This window comes from Cololabis saira, chromosome 9, assembly GCF_033807715.1.
Source record: "Cololabis saira isolate AMF1-May2022 chromosome 9, fColSai1.1, whole genome shotgun sequence".
In the NCBI taxonomy this organism is placed as follows: domain Eukaryota; kingdom Metazoa; phylum Chordata; class Actinopteri; order Beloniformes; family Belonidae; genus Cololabis; species Cololabis saira.
Genome location: NC_084595.1, coordinates 44,889,566 through 44,902,283, shown reverse-complemented (window position 1 = coordinate 44,902,283; position 12,718 = coordinate 44,889,566). Strand labels below are relative to the sequence as shown.

At 38.2% G+C, this 12,718-nt stretch overlaps 1 protein-coding gene across 1 annotated transcript in view; it reads right to left on the bottom strand.

Moving 5' to 3' along the window:
- LOC133450780 (voltage-dependent N-type calcium channel subunit alpha-1B-like) overlaps positions 1–12,718 on the bottom strand; it is a 245,093-nt gene that overhangs the window by 179,334 nt on the left and 53,041 nt on the right.

Here is a 12,718-nt window from a genome sequence, read left to right as displayed (position 1 = left end):
TCTATCGTCGCCTCGGTAAAGCTTTTGACTGAGAAAAGTAACGTGCATCGTCGCAGGATCGAGCCGAAGAAATGGCTTAAATATTCAAAAATTAGACGATTAATTGAAAATGGCCGACTTCCTGTTCGGTTTCGGCCATGGCGCCAAGAGACTTTTCTTTAAGTTGCGAGTTTTCTAGGGGGCGCTGTTGAGCCTTTAGGCCACGCCCATTAATGCAAACCATTAAATATCAAATTTTTCACCAGGTCTGGCTTGGTGCAAAATTTGGTGACTTTTGGGGCACGTTTAGGGGGAAAAAAGGACCTAATTTTGTCGGAAGAAAAACGAAAAAAACAAAAACAAAAACGAGAAAAATTCCTACAAATACAATAGGGCCTTCGCACTGTCAGTGCTCGGGCCCTAAAAAGGAAGCACAGCCATTCTTACATCTAATTTGTCTTTTACATCTTTGCAGAAAATATCGACCCACAATTATTTTTAAAAGTTCCCTTCGTCTAGCGATTGGAGCATTTGTCCCTTGGCAGAGGCATCGCCAGGGCTGCCGTCTGTTCTGGTCAGGATCTCCTGACTCAGCGTTCATGGATGAGCTAGGCCACCGGGGGTCAAGGGAGATGCTTCACTCACTTTCACGTCACATTAGCAAAGCCGTAAAACAAAGAGCAGCAGATTGATGGATCGATTAAGAACCCCTTCTGATAAAAATATCTCAGCATCATGGCAGTGCTCTCCTACAAACCGCATCTGCAGTCTGCTTCTGGATGATGCTAATCCAACGTTAATGTGGTCCAAGGAATCGAAGCAAAATCAGATCAGATTTCTGAGTTCAGCTTTCAAACGCTTTGGGGCTTTACTGTGAGGAACATTTCATTCTTTACAGTACGCAACACTAGAGACTCACTGATTAGTTTTCTTCACCAATCCTCAAGGTCAGACCTCCTGATAGCAGTTTTGGTGGTAACCCTTTCTTTTACAGTACACTACTTAATTATTTCTGTACTTAATGAGGAAATACCAGGTAATATTATGGAAACAACACACGCTTTCTTTTACAGTCCAGTTTCACTTTAATTACTGAGTAAAAGCCAGGTAAATATTTCTGTACTTATTGGGTAAATACTTAGGAAATAGAATTACTGGGCAAGTAACTACAAGGTAAGTACCTGCCAATTGCAGGTAAAACATGGTAACTATCAGGTTAATTACCAGGTCAATAGAGTCATTTACACCCTCGGGGGTACATGCACCAATCCATTGATAATACATGAATCAATAATGAATGGGTAAATACCCGGTAGTTATCCATCAAATGTATAGAAGGTAACTACATGGTCATTGAAGTGTAATTAGCTGGTAACTACCTCAAATATAGGTTATAATTTCCTGGTATTTTGCAGAAAAATACTTAGTAATTACCTGGTACTTACTTAGAAATAATTCATGTAATTTCAGAGTAATTACATGGTAAATTGACTGGTAGTTACCAATATTAACCTAGTAAATACCTGTAATTTATCTCATAGTTCCCATCTAATGTCTTTGTAATTACCTAGTAATGTTTAGTTTAAACAACCAGGTATTTACCATGTAATTACATGGTAAATACACATAATTACATGGTACAAGAAAATATGTAATAATTACCTAGTACTTACTGGGTAAATTACCCGGTAGTTACCATGTAATTACCTTGTAAATACAAGGTACTACTAGGTAATTACAGTGTAATTACCATGGTATTACCTGGTTATTACTGTAATGTAAAAGAAAGGGTTACCATTTTGGTTTTTTGACCTGTTGTCGCTCTGAGTGAGCCCACTCATCTGGGTGATGCTGTCTCAAGCTTTTTAGTCGTTGTTCTACAAGTTCTTTTTACTTTTCAGACGTCTTTTTTGCTCTGTACTCACCAGTAAAAGAATAGTAATATTCGTAATATTACGACTTTATTCTCATAATATGACATCTTTATTCTCATAATAGTATCACTTCTTTCTCGTAATTTCCTTTTTTTTGTCTTAGTTTGGCCCTAATACTCCGTCGTAATATATATTTTATATATATACATATATATACATATATATACATATATATATATATATATATATATATATATATATATATATATATATATATATATATATATATATATATATATATATATATATATATATATATATATATATATATATATATATATATAGGACAGGGGTCCTCCAGGACCGGGGTTAGGAAGCACTGCTCTGAATCCCACCCGGATATTTGCAGATATATTTGGCTGGGCTGCAGTTGCTGAAGCTTCCTGGGAAACCAGAGGGACTGGGATGCTCTGCGGTGCGTCACCAAATAATCCTGCTCACCAGTTTATCACGGCAGGCATTCATTCAGCCTGCGTCTGGTCAGGAAACCGTCACACCAAAATGTTATTAGCTCCAAGCCTGCGTCGTGGCTGTGACCGGCTGGGAAATGGTGGGAAATATCTGGTAGTTAATCCATTAATAAAATGAGTTAGATCATTCATCTTAATTTCACTTTTGGGGATTAATCCTCTATTTTGGCACCAGTAAACATCTATTTCTTAAGGATTTTTCATAAGCACTAATGATCCAGTATGTACGCATAAATTAGAGCTGTACGCTTTTGGGAAATAAACTAATTTAATATGCAACTTCTTTTCCTTTTTTAATAAAACCCTAATGGATGATTGTAATACGAACAAAATAGTTTATACATTTAGCATAAAATGTTCCTCTATGTGTGGAATGATGCAGAACAGAGTCATGCAATGTTCGTTTCCACCCAGTGAAGAGGCAGAACATACACTCTGCATCACTGAGCACAAGGTGTGCACATGATGGCTGCAGTCAGCACACCCTCTGATAATAATGATCCACCTGTAACTTATGTTGGCTGCAATGCTGCATCTCAACAGTTGTTATGAATCTCACTGAACCGAGTTGAAGACTTCTCCCACCTTGAGATTGGTAGAATTGCCTTTAACTTGGCTCAAAGCCTTTGGGTATCCCTACACATACTTTGAAAAATAGAGGGTCTGCATTGACGTCACTTCCCCACTGGACCAGCCCCCTTACTCGCACTGAGTGGTAAAAACAGCTGCAACTAGTGGAGAAGACGGGATAACAGCTGATTATGGGCTTAAATTAAAGTCAGTTGGACTTGACAGTGACCCGTACAGTTACCAAGAACCAGTGGTCCATGGACATTAATATTTGGTACAGTTACCAAGAACCAGTGGTCCATGGACATTAATATTTGGTACAGTTACCAAGAACCAGTGGTCCATGGACATTAATATTTGGCCATGAATCCAGTTTCTGAAATTTATACAGTATGTACTTAATTTCTACGCAGGGGAAATACACGAAGCAAAGCTTGAAGATACAAAAGTCTTGACACTTGGTCCGACTTCAAGACAGGATTTGTTGTAGAAATTAAAATGATGAGGAACTTTATGATTTGACCGTTTAACGTTAGCTACCCAAAAATCCAACATTACCTGATACTAAATGGGAACCACAAATCCACGTTTCGGTGTCTGGAATCCAGTTGTTTCTGTGAATTGCAGCGATCCATTTGTCTCTCTTAAGCTTATTTTTCGGCAGTCTGTAAAACGATAACTCTGATTTCTTGCTAAATCTATGAGTACAGTCGATCGCACAACAGCTCTTTCCCATTTTAGATGTTTTCCAGTTGCTCAAACTGAAAGTTTACGCTGACACTCAGTCTTTCTGACACTCAGTCTTTCTGACACTCAGTCTTTCTGACACTCAGTCTTTCTGACACTCAGTCTTTCTGACACTCAGTCTTTCTGACACTCAGGGGTAAATCCACAAAGAACAGATTGCGCCCGCAAATAGCGCTGTGAATTGCGCTGCATTAGTGCCCGCAATTTGCCCCGCTTTAAGGTCCTATTCACAAAAGATTTTGCTCTAATGATATACCGGAGCAAACACGCCCATAAAGTTTTGCGGCTGAGTGCAATTTGCACTTGTCTGAGTGAGCGGAGCTGTTTCCAGTGTTCTCCGTATTTCAGCACACAGATTGGTCCATAATGAAAACTGCAGAGAGCACAATAGCCTCAACTTTCACGTATTTGTACTAGTATTTCGCATGCAGATAGATAGATAGATAGATAGATAGATAGATAGATAGATAGATAGATAGATAGATAGATAGATAGATAGATAGATAGATAGATAGATAGATAGATAGATAGATAGATAGATAGATAGATAGATAGAACCTTATTCATCCCCAAAGGGAAATTCAACCGTTCAGCAGCTCATCAAAACATAAACATAAAAATCAACTTCCATTCAGACAATAAAAGCACATTCATAATATTAAAATAAACATATAAGGTGTTTAAACAAATATCATGTAAAGTGCAAACTAAAATATAGTCCAGTTGTGGCAGAGGTGAGTGTGTGAAACTGAGTTCAGAACGAGTTAAACAGTCTTATTGCTGCGGGGACGCAAGGATCTCCTGAACCGCTCCATTCTGCAGCGCAGTGAGCGGAGCCGACCGCTGCAGAACGGAGCGGTTCAGGAGATCCTTGCGTCCCCGCAGCAATAAGACTGTTTAACTCGTGGAGGCTGTGGAGAGGGTGTCTGCTATTGTCCATTATAGCACTCAGTTTGTTCAGTGTGCCCCTCTCCACCACAGATCTTAACGGGTCCAGACTCCTGCCCAACACTGAGCCCGCTTATTTCACCAGTTTGTCCAGTCGCCTGGTGTTTTTGATTGCAAGGCTGCCCCCCCCCAACACACAGCAGCAAAAAAGAGTGCACTGGCCACCATCGTGTGGTAGAACATAGCCATCATCTCCACACACACATCAAAAGACCTCAGTGTCTGTATGACATAAGCTAATGAAATGTCAAACGTTAAGAGGCTGTGCGCATTTACGCACAAGGCACAGCACCAGTAACTTCATTAACACCGGATCGGGATCAGATCAGGATCTAATGGTAATTCATGTTCTTTGTTTTGCTACACACACCTACAGGTCAGCTGTTAAACACACACATTCTAGATTTATATGTTTATATGGTGGAATTGTTTGTAATAAAGCAGCCCCTTATGTATGGATGAATCCTGAGCTCCGTCCTGTTATTTTTATTTTTAAATCCGAGATAAGTCCACAACCCCACTTGATCTGACTGTCTACAGTCATGTCTGAATGTAGATTTCACCCTCAATATCATTCAGTATCACACAGGCTTGAATGATCTTGAAGAGAGAGAGAAACAGAGAGATGGGGAGTGAGGAGTGAGTTTGCGCGCAGTTTTAATACACGCTTCTGAAACACGGTATTTGCTCCACTATTTTTGCGTGTGGCAAATAGCGCTGGCCTTTGTGAATTAGGCGCTTTTTGCAATTAGGCTTATTTGCATAGAAAGGGGGCAATTTTGCGCCGAATGTATGAATATTACCTAATTTGCATGCATGCAAATGGTACCGGCGCAGACTGCCACTATTTGCTTGGCAGCGCAGTTTGTGGTGCAATTCGCCCTTTGCGGGTGCTTTGTGAATTAGACGCTCTCTTTTTGTCATATTTGCACCGGTTTAGCGGCCGCAAAAGCCGCGCAATCCTTTTGTGGATTTGGCCCTCAGTCTTTCTGACACTCAGTGGATGTAACCCGCTGTGAAGTTGCATCTGTGACGTCATGCACATTCCCTCTATACCTTGCTCGAATTTTGGCCCATACCTCTTTTACCGAAACCTGCACAGCCGAGGCAATTCTGTAGGCTTTCTTGCTTTCTTGCTTTCCACGTGCCTTTTTGCTGTCTCTGTCCATTTAGAAAACATAGCTACAACAGTATCTTCCCATGCTGTTTATACTTCCATATTCTTCTTGAACAGATGAACATGGGATGTTTAGGGATCTGGAAACTTTGCTCAAGGGTAAGCTAGACATGTGAAGTTCTGAAGTTGTTGTCCTGATGTATTGTCTGGTTTCTTTCCGTTTCATGAGGTCCTTTAATGAGGCCCGTATGTTTGAAGGTGGGCCTTGAAAAACATCCACACGTGTCTACAAATTTAAATGACGCTAGTTTCTGATGGTCAGAAACTTACTAGCAAGCTCTCTCTCATTGTTTTTTTTTTCTATGTCAGGAATCCTAAATGACCTACAACAGGTGATTGTTTCTCAACTTTACGGTCAGACGTGAAAAAAATAAAACCTGCTCACTCACCTACATACTCAGTCCTCAGTTTTGGGGGACAGATTATCGCAGTAGACTAGCTCTGATTCAGTCTCAGGGACCTGATATGGTTGCTGTTTGTGTCTCTGCCTGTTCTCATGTCTGTTTGTTTTCTCTCTTACAGATCTCCAAGGCATGTGTGCTCGTTGTGCGGATGTCACCCCCCCCCCCCCCCCCCCCATTCACATTAAAAAAATTAAGAAAGAAAAAAATGCAATTAAAAAAACAAAAATGTCATACATTCTGGATTCATTACAAATCAACTGAAATATTGCAAGCCTTTTACTATTTTAATATTGCTGATTATGGCTTACAGTTTAAGATTAAGATTCCCAGAATATTCTAATTTTTTGGGATAGGATATTTGAGTTTTCTTAAGCTGTAAGCCATGATCAGCAATATTAAAATAATAAAAGGCTTGCAATATTTCAGTTGATTTGTAATGAATCCAGAATGTATGACATTTTTGCATTACAGAAAATAAAGAACTTTATCACAATAAAAAAAAATTATTCTTTCTATAAATTAATTACATATATATGATATATTAAAAATGCATGCATATATATATATATATATATATATATATATATATATATATATATATATATATATATATATATATATATATATATATATATATATGCTTTAGGTTATTACCAAAATGGTAGTGACCATTACAGTTTTTTCTGAATCCTTAAGTACATTTTTTGCAACATTGGCTATTTTTGCTAAACTCTACACACAAATGAGAAAACCTTTCACCAAATTATCAAAACTTTATAGTTCTCTTGCAAAATCAAACACAGTTTGATTAACTCTACACACCTTAGTAAAAATGGTGTTTTCATATCAGACAGTAAACACATGCCATCATTTACTAAGCACATAATGGGCCAACTACACACTGATGGTATGAATACAAAACACATCTGGCTTTTGCTTTCTCTGTGCACAAGGTGGCTAGGTCAGTTTGAGGTCATACTTTTGTCATAGTTCTGTAAACACACAGGGATCCAAACTTCAAGTATTGGTGTTTATTCACACTCGTCAAAACAAAGACACAGCACAGAACACAAAATAATACATTCACAAAAAAAAGACAATCAGCCTACATCATGCCGTCTCTCTGGGTCCGGCTACAAAATCTCATCCACATGGCATGCAATGTCCTCCAGTCCAAGGCACCGGGGAAAATACCTCCTTGCATGCCGTATCCAGGCCTGACATGATGCCTGCTCAATATCTCCACATGCTTCCTCCATTGCTTTGTAAAAGGGCTGCGTGTTGATGGGGAAGGCGGTCGTGGACTTTCCAGCGCCAGACAGAAAAGAACTCTTCAATTGGATTTACAGTAAGAATGGAGAGTATGGGGGGAGGTTGAGTGCCATGAAGAGTGGGTGATCAGTAAACCAGTTGTGGACCAAAGCAGCCCTATGGAAACTAACATTGTCCCATATGATGACATATCAGGTCTGCTCTGGCCCTTCTTCTTCCCCCTCCTCGTCCTCCTCTTGCTCCTCCTCGTCCTCCTCTTGCTCCTCCTTGTCCTCTTCCTCTAACTTCCTCTAAACCTCTCGCTTCTTCACCTCCACGTCCTCTTCCTCCAATTCCTTCCCCTCCACGTCCTCTTCCTCGGCCTCCTCTGATTCTTACTCTTCTTGCTCCTTCCATTGTACTCCACACAGACAGCTTACCTGTGGCTTATTTATAGTGCTTAGGCTGATTGCAAAGTGAACTAATTCTCTAAAATTGTTTTCACATGTGAAAGTGTGCCAGACAGTTGGCAAAATAGTGTAAATAATAGCCATACATGTGTATAATTTTGCTAGGAGTGTTTTGGAAATTTGGCAATTGAGTGTAAGCAGCGAATTGTGCCTACAGTTTTGAAAAGTGTGTGTTACAAAATTACAAACTGAGTGCAAAGCAGTATTTGTGCTTTAAATTTCGCTAACTCAGTGAGTGGTTTTGCTATGTGTGTTAATAGTTTTAGAAATTGTGCTACAAGAACATAATTAGCGCCTAAGCTTTCAGAAAAAACTGTAATATATATGCAGACAAAAAAAATGTAAAAGTAAAAAAATAAATAATACCAAACTGGACCAAACTGCAGCGGACTTCACTTATATGAATTGTTATGAGCATGAAAACTCAGCCTAAAACAGCCATTGTACATGCGGCTTCTGCAGTGAGAGGATGATGCTGCTGATGTTCGAATATTTCTCTTCCACTACTGGTCTTCTCTACTAGGCCTTCAACTGTGATTGTTACCTGCTACCTAACACAAGTGGAGGATCACGTTTTCCCCTCTGGGATGTGCTGCTGCCTGTGGTCGCTTATGAACCCCAGCAGATCCGAGGGAGAAGAGGGAAGGAGCTGATAAGACATGCCGAAAAGGATATGGAGGATGCAAAAGAGAGGGGGAGATGAGGAGACAGAGAAAACTGAGATGAAGAGACAACTGGAGGTGTCACCATAGAAACAAACAAGTTCCTCTAATCTCATTAGAGGAAAAACAGCCACATGAGCGGCTCAGTCTCAGAGAAAGAGCACATCGTTTCTTCACATTCACATGTTCCAATATCTACAGGTACACAAGGGTTAATGAAGTTAACAAGTTATCTTATTCTTTGACCGGATTCATAGTTATAGTTTATTGGACAGTGATTGTTTTTTGTTGACTTTTCCATATATATACAGTATATTATCATCATTATCAAAAACCACCCAAAAAAATCTGATGGTTATTCAAATTCACAAAAACACTCAGTCCAAGCAACAACACGACTGCTGAGCACGCTCAGAGGTGGAGAATCCACGTGCCATAAAGTAAAAATCCTGTCCAGCAGGATTTTTACTTAACGGTGTTTTTTAGGTGAGAGGAGAAGAAGAAGACGAAGAGGACGTAAGTGAAAAGGAAGAAATAAGAAGAGCGAGGAATAAGAAGAACAACGACTGAGAAAATAAGTGAAAAGGTTAGTGTTCAACGTTGCTACGTGTAATTTTTAATGTGCAACAGCGGTGCATCGGCAAATATTAGTCCCCGGTAATTCACTTCCGTTGTGTCTTTTTTATTTGCGACGTTTTTTTATTTTATTTGCAGCGGGGTTTCCTTATATTTGCAGCGTTTCTTTTATTTGCAGCGGTGTTTCTTTTTGTTTGCAGCGTTTATTTTATTTGCAGCAGCGTTTGTTTCTGTTTGTAGTGTTACTTTTATTTTCAGCAATGGCGGGTCTCGGCCACCGTACAGATGCCATAAAGTAAAAACCCTGCCATGTTTCTGGATCAGCCTGTACTAGGGCTGGGCGATTTTGGACAAAAATAAAATCCCGATTTTTTTCTCTGAAAACCCGATTTTCGATTTCGATTTCGATTTTTTTGGTAAAACTACAAAAGACAATGGAATAAATTGTTTAAAATATTTTATCTTTATTTTTAAAGAAAAATAGCAAACAAATTTCCCTATTGGGAATGAAGTGCAATTGAAAGATACTGTAAATCCTCCTTGAGTTTAGTAAAGTGACAACATTTACAATTTTCTTGACCAAACAAAGATGAGTAGACGAGCTCTGTCTGTAATGCAGCTGCAAAAAAGGAAAATCGATTTTCCGATTTTCCTTTTTTAACATCGATTTTGATTAATAAATCCGATTTAGATTTAAAATCGATTAATCGCACAGCCCTAGCCTGTACATTTACAACAGGGGTTTTCACTAAGGACCAACCACGTATCTGCAGAGGAGCTGGTTTAGTATTTGGTTGGAACAACTGCTGAACAGGATTTTTACTTTATGGCACCTGGATTAATACACCTCTGACACGCTGAACCACTTCCTTGGTTCCTTAGCTAGGAAGCGTGGCAGTTCTCTGAGACCTTGAGCATCTGTCAGATCAAGTGAGGACTTTTATGCGTTAACAAACTGTAGCCAGTCTTCTGGGTGAATCCCACCATCCCATGAATGGTGGGATGGTGGATGATGATTGGACGTGGCTTGTTGTCATCTCTGTGTACCAGGTCAACCAGGAATCCAAGTTTATTTTTTTCATCCAGTGCAATTTGACTCAATATTTGGAGGACTTCTTGCCTCACGTTTTCTTTTTCTTTTTCTGGGATGTTAACTAGACGCAGATTCCATGTTCGGCTGTATCTTTCTCCTTCTTCGTTTTTTTCTTTCAGTCGTACACTCTTTTATCCTGCATTGTCACTTTATTCTCTGTTTCTTTAACTTGAAATCTAAGTTCTTTCATTAGTTCTTTTGACTCTTTAATGTCTGCAGTGTTTTGTTTCAACTGCAGCTCGAAAGCGGAAAAAAAGAAGAAAATGAAAATGCAGTTTGGATAAGTTCATATTCATTTTATTTGAGTCACAAAATGCAGCTTTATTCCGAAAATGAAAAATCATTTTTGCTAATCTATTTTAATTTGAATTATGGTACAGAATTGCTTCCATAGAATCCTAAGACACTCTTCTCATTTGCCATGGAACAACGTCCCCTGGTCTTGATGCTATTCATATGAGAAAAGCTGGACTCACAGGTGTAGGTAGATCCAAACATTGCCAATATTAGCAGTGTAATTTTTCTTATTGTGGGGTACTGATACATTTACTGTTAGGGTCCATCAAGTGGATCAGTGTTTACAGTTGGTTGGTCTCAAGTGGAAACTGTGCTTCAATTCCCAGCTGTGCCACATGTTAAACTGTTCTGCCTGCATGCTTGTACACACTGCACTACAATATGCACGTTGGGGAACGTCTGCAGAAGCAAAGTGCTACTCCATATAGACTAAATATATAATTGATACGCTCTTTATATGAGATATGAGTGGGTTTGTGAATGGCTTACCGAGAAACATCATGTGAACCACTTTGCAGAACAAGAACAAGGTTAAAAAAACGGTCCGGACCACTAACCATTTTATGTGGAGCTGAAAATGGAAGAGCAGATTAATTCTAATTTAAATTGGTCTGTGACTTATCATCAGAGCTATCATGTAGAGGAGCCAAAAATTGTACTCAAGTAAAAGTACTGTTACTTCAGAATAATATGACTCAAGTACAGTGCGTTTGGCCCTTGTCGGCAACCGTAGATACTTGTTATATACACACATTCATGCAGGCCAGCCCTCAGACATTCCCTGTTTTGTTTGTGATCCTTATGTGTAGTTAAGTTTATGACTGCTGGTGTAGTAGATAACAGAACTTTTAAACCAAGTGTTGATTATTGATTTAATTTCATTTAATTTATTAAGTTTATTTGTGTCAGGGACAATGTACAAAATGACATTAGTCTCAGAGATGAGAAAAGATGCTTTGTACCGGATTTAGCTTACTAGCTACTTTCCATCCGTAGTCCCTGGGCAGGTTTATGGATAATAAAAGGTAAGAGCGTCAAATACAAAACAAATCAATCATATATACACATGTATATACACATGTACATACACACATCCACCCACATCACACATCACTCACACACTCATGTACAAAACATATTACATAACAGAGGGAAATAAGCAGAGCTGGTAGAGTAGCCAAAATTTGTACTCAAGTAAAAGTACTGTTACTTCAGAATAATATGACTCAAGTAGAAGTAAAAAGTAGTCATCCAAATAATTACTTGAGTAAAAGTAAAAAAGTACTTGGTGAAAAAACTACTCAAGTACTGAGTAACTGTTGAGTAATGTCTGATTTATTTTTCAAACATAACCATTCAAACAGACAAAAGTACAAAATAATCATTTTAAGGCAAATTAAATCAATAAAATAATAAAATACATTAGAATTAATGAAAAATAAAAAATAGCTTAAATTAAAATAATCTTAAAGTAAATTAAAGTACTTTAATAAATAATAAAATAAATAAAATAATAACAGAATAAAAAAAATAAATTAAGCAAAAGTAGCACAAAATTTAGATCCTTTGTACTTTTCTTTTTTAACCAGGCAGAACTAGAACAAACATGAACTCATAGAAACTCTGTGTGTGTTTGAGTCTGTGTAAATGTGACAAAACATGCAAAAACTAACATTTTTCCCAAAGAATCACCCAGTGATGTCATGAGATTGACGCGTACGTGGATAAAAGGGATAAAAGAAAAGTAACAGCTCAACGTAGCCTAATGTAGCGGAGTAAGAGGAACAGTTTCTTCTTCACAAATCTACTCAAGTAAAAGTAAAAAGTATAGTGATTCAAAACTACTCCTAAAAGTACAACATTTCCCAAAACTTACTTAAGTAAATGTAACAGAGTAAATGTAACTCGTTACTACCAACCTCTGGAAATAAGAAAATACGTAAGAAAATACAGGTAACATATTTTATCAAAATTGTAAAACAGTTTAGATCTAAAATTAATGTTCACAAGTCTGATTCCTTAAAATCCACTTTTTGACTGCAGAAGAAAAAACATTGAAGTCATTGCAAAGTTTCAGGTAGGTTGAAAGATTGTTCCATGATTTGATGCTTTAAAGGAGAAAGCAGATTGTGCAAAGGCA